Here is a 4,660-nt window from a genome sequence, read left to right as displayed (position 1 = left end):
CCGGAAGTGGATTTCTGCATCATTTACTCATTTCTGTAAACCCTAGTAACTAGTTTAGTATAAATAGGACTTTTTACTATTGTATTTACATCTTTTGATCATGTTTTTATGATTGAACCCTATTTTGGAGGCTGGCCATTCGGCCATGCCTAGACCTTATTCTTATGTATTTTCAACGGTGGAGTTTCTACACACCATAGATTAAGGTGTGGAGCTCTGCTGTTCCTCATAAATTAATGCAAAGTACTATTGTTTTTCTATTCAACTCAAGTCTATTTCTTCTCTAAGATATTCATTCGCACACAAGAACATGATGAATATGATGATTATGTGACGCTCATCACCATTCTCACCTATGAACGCGTGCCTGACAACCACTTCCGTTCTACATGAAAATAAGCTTGAATGCATATCTCTTAGCCTCCTGATTCACGATCAGAGTCTTCATGGTATAGGCTAGAATTATTGGCGGCCATTCTTGAGATCCGGAAAGTCTAAACCTTGTTTGTGGTATTCCGAGTAGGATCTGGGAAGGGATGGCTGTGACGAGCTTCAAACTCGCGAGTACTGGGCGTAGTGACAGACGCAAAAGGATTACTGAATCCTATTCCAGCAGGATCGAGAATCGACAGATGATTAGCCATGCGGTGACAGCGCATTTTGGACCATTTTCACTGAGAGGACGGGATGTAACCATTGACAACGGTGATGCCCAACATACAGCTTGCCATGGAAAGGAGTATGAAGGATTGGATGAAAGCAGTAGGAAAGCAGAGATTCAGAAGGAACTAAGCATCTCTATACGCTTATCTGAAATTCTCACCAATGAATTACATAAGTATCTCTATCTTTATTTTATATTTTATTTATATTTTAATTATTAAAACTCTATAACCATTTGAATCCGCCTGACTGAGATTTGCAAGATGACCATAGCTTGCTTCAAGCCGACAATCTCCGAGGGATCGACCCTTACTCACGTAAGGTTTATTACTTGGACGACCCAGTACACTTGCTAGTTAGTTGTGCGAAGTTGTGACAAGGAACTAAGATTATGAACGTGCGTATTAAGTTTTTGACGCCGTTACCAAGGAATGAACGATCACGATTTCGTGCACCAAGTTTTTGGCGCCGTTGCCGGGATTGTTCGAGTTTGGACAACTGACGGTTCATCTTGTTGCTCAGATTAGGTAATTTTATTTTATTTTTAAAGCTTTTTAATTTCGAAAAATTTTCAAAAAAATTTTCAAAAAAATAAATTATTCTATGTTCTTCAGAATTTTTAAGAATGAATTCTAGAGTTTCATGAGATATGTTGAAGCCTGGCTGGCTGTAAAGCCAAGTCTAAATTCTTTTGGACTGAGGCTTCCTCTTCACATGCCTAATTTGTATCTACTGAAGCTTGGCTGGTCATTGGCCATGTCTAGTGTTTTGGACCGGAGCTTTCACTGAAAGCTTGGCTGGCTAGTGAGCCATGTCTAATTCCTGAACCGGAGCTTTAGACTAACATTGCATGATTCCTGGATTTCTCATTAAAAATTTTGAAATCCTTATTTTTCTTTTTCCAATTAATTTTCGAAAAATACCGAAAAATTTAATAAAATCATAAAAAAACAATAATTTGATGTTTCTTGTTTGAGTCTAGTGTCAAATTGTAAGTTTGGTGTCAATTGCATGCTTTTAATTTTTCTTTAAAATTTCGAAAACTCATGCATGTGTTCTTCATGATCTTCAAGTTGTTCTTGATGATCTTCTTTGTTTGATCTTTGCAATTTTATGTTTTGTGTCTTTTCTTGTTTTTCATATGCATTTTCAATTTATTAGTGTTTAAGGTTTGAAAATTTCTAAGTTTGGTGTCTTGTATGTGTTTCTTTTTCTTAAAAATTTTCAAAAATAAGTTCTTGATGTTCATCTTGATCTTCAAAGTGTTCTTGGTGTTCATCTTGACATTCAAAGTGTTCTTGCATGCATTGTGTGTTTTGATTCATAATTTTCATGTTTTGAGTCTTTTTGTTGTTTTTCTCTTTCTTCATTCAAAAATAAAAAAAAAATATCTTTCCCTTTTTATCTCATAAATTTTCGAAAATTTGAGTTGACTTTTCCAAAACTTTTTAAAATTTAGTTGTTTCTTATGAGTCAAATCAAATTTTCAATTTAAAAATTCTATCTTTTTCAAATCTCTTTCAAAAATCAAATCTTTTTCATTTTTTCTTTCATAATTTCAAAATTTTCAAAATTTATTTTCAAAATCTTTTTCTTATTTCTATTTCATATTTTCGAAATTAATGCTAACAATTAATGTGATTGATTCAAAAATTTTAAGTTTGTTACTTGCCTAGTAAGAAAGGTTCAATCTTTAAATTTTAAAATCATATCTTTTTTGTTTCTTGTTAGTCAAGTAATCAACTTTAATTTTCAAAATCAAATCTTTTTGAGTTTCTTTTTCAAATCTTTTTCAAAATAAATTTCAATCACATCTTTTTCAAAATCAATTTCAAAATCTTTTCTAACTTCTTATCTTTTCAAAATTGATTTTCAAATCTTTTTCAATTAATCTTATCTTTTTGTTTGATTCTTATCTTTTTCAAAACTACCTAACTAATTTTCTCTCTCTAATTTTCGAAAATCACTAACCTCTTTTTCAAAAATTTCTTTTCATTAACTAATTATTTTAAATTTTAATTTTAATTTTATTCCTTTTCATATTTTCGAATTATAACTAATATTTAAAATAAAAACAAAAATATTTTTATTTTATTTTATTTAATTTTTGAATTCTCTCCCCTCTCACCTTCTATTTATTTATTTATCTACTAACACCCCTCTTTCACTCAAAAATTCGAACCCACTCTTCTCCTCTGTGTTCAAATTCTTATCTTTTTCTTCTTTTATTCTTCTCTTCTTATACTTACATAAGGAATCTCTATACTGTGACATAGAGGATTCCATATTTTCTTTTGTGTTCTCCTCTTTTTCATATGAGCAGGAACAAGGATAAGAACATTCTTGTTGAAGCTGATCCTGAACCTGAAAGGACTCTGAAGAGGAAGCAAAGGGAAGCTTTCTCTCTGGAGAAAATCTGACAGAAATTTTCAAAAAAGAAGGAGACATGGCCGAAAATAATAATAATTGTGGAGATGCGAGGAAGATGCTTGGTGACTTTACTGCACCAAATTCCAACTTACATGGAAGAAACATCTCAATCCCTGCCATTGGAGCAAACAATTTTGAGCTAAAGTCTCAATTAGTTTCTCTGATGTAACAGAATTGCAAGTTTCATGGACTTCCATCAGAAGATCCTTTTTCAGTTCTTAACTGAATTCTTGCAGATCTGTGATACTGTTAAGACCAATGGGGTTGATCCCGAGGTCTACAGGCTTATGCTTTTCCCGTTTGCTGTAAGAGACAGAGCTAGAATATGGTTGGACTCTCAACGTAAAGATAGCCTGAACTCTTGGGATAAGCTGGTCACGAATTTCTTAGCCAAGTTCTTTCCTCCTCAAAATCTTAGCAAGCTTAGAGTGGATGTTCAAACCTTCAAACAGAAAGAAGGTGAATCCCTCTATGAAGCATGGGAGAGATACAAGCAACTGACCAAAAAGTGTCCTTTTGACAGGCTTTCAGAATGGACCATCCTGGATATATTCTATGATGGTCTGTCTGAATTAGCTAAGATGTCATTAGACCATTCTGCAGGTGGATCCATTCACCTAAAGAAAACGCCTGCAGAAGCTCAGGAACTCATTAACATGGTTGCAAATAACCAGTTCATGTACACTTCTGAAAGGAATCCTGTGAGTAATGGGACGCCTCAGAGGAAGGGAGTTCTTGAAATTGATACTCTGAATGCCATATTGGCTCAGAAAAAAATATTGACTCAACAAGTCAAAATAATTTCTCAGAGTCTGAATGGATTGCAAGCTGCATCCAACAGTACTAAAGAGGCATCGTCTGAAGAAGAAGCTTATGATCCTGAGAACCCTGCAATAGCAGAGGTGAATTACATGGGTGAACCCTATGGAAACACCTATAATCCCTCATGGAGAAATCATCCAAATTTCTCATGGAAGGATCAACAAAAGCCTCAACAAGGCTTTAATAATGGTGGAAGAAACAGGTTTAGCAATAGCAAGCCTTTTCCATCATCTTCTCAGCAACAGACAGAGAATTCTGAGCAGAATCCATCTAGCATAGCAAATATAGTCTCTGATCTATCTAAGGCCACTCTAAGTTTCATGAATGAAACAAGGTCCTCCATCAAAAATTTGGAGGCACAAGTGGGCCAGCTGAGTAAAAGAATCACTGAAACTCCTCCTAGTACTCTCCCAAGCAATACAGAAGAGAATCCAAAAAGAGAGTGCAAGGCCATAACCTTACTTGGTGTGGCCGAACCTAGAGAGGAGGAGGAGGACATGAATCCTAGTGAGGAAGACCTCCTGGGACGTTCACTGACCAATAAGGAGTTTCCCTTTGAGGAACCAAAGGAATCTGAGGCTCATCTAGAGACCATAGAGATTCCATTGAACCTCCTTTTACCATTCATGAGCTCTGATGACTATTCATCTTCTGAAGAAGATGAAGACATTGTTCAAGGGCAAGTTGCCTAGTATTTAGGAGCAATCATGAAGCTGAATGCCAAGCTATTTGGTAATGAGACTTG

The 4,660-nt window shown here is 35.0% G+C and overlaps 1 non-coding gene across 1 annotated transcript; it reads right to left on the bottom strand.

Annotated features, from left to right (window-relative positions):
• Positions 1–3,512: 3,512 nt before the first annotated feature.
• On the bottom strand, positions 3,513–3,619 carry LOC148546573 (small nucleolar RNA R71). Its single transcript, XR_015901194.1, has one exon. It is a non-coding gene; the product is annotated as a small nucleolar RNA R71 (small nucleolar RNA).
• Positions 3,620–4,660: the final 1,041 nt, after the last annotated feature.

Source organism: Arachis ipaensis, chromosome B9, assembly GCF_059453495.1.
Source record: "Arachis ipaensis isolate K30076 ecotype BB chromosome B9, ASM5945349v1, whole genome shotgun sequence".
Lineage (NCBI taxonomy): Eukaryota > Viridiplantae > Streptophyta > Magnoliopsida > Fabales > Fabaceae > Arachis > Arachis ipaensis.
This window is presented reverse-complemented; position numbering and strand designations above follow the sequence as displayed.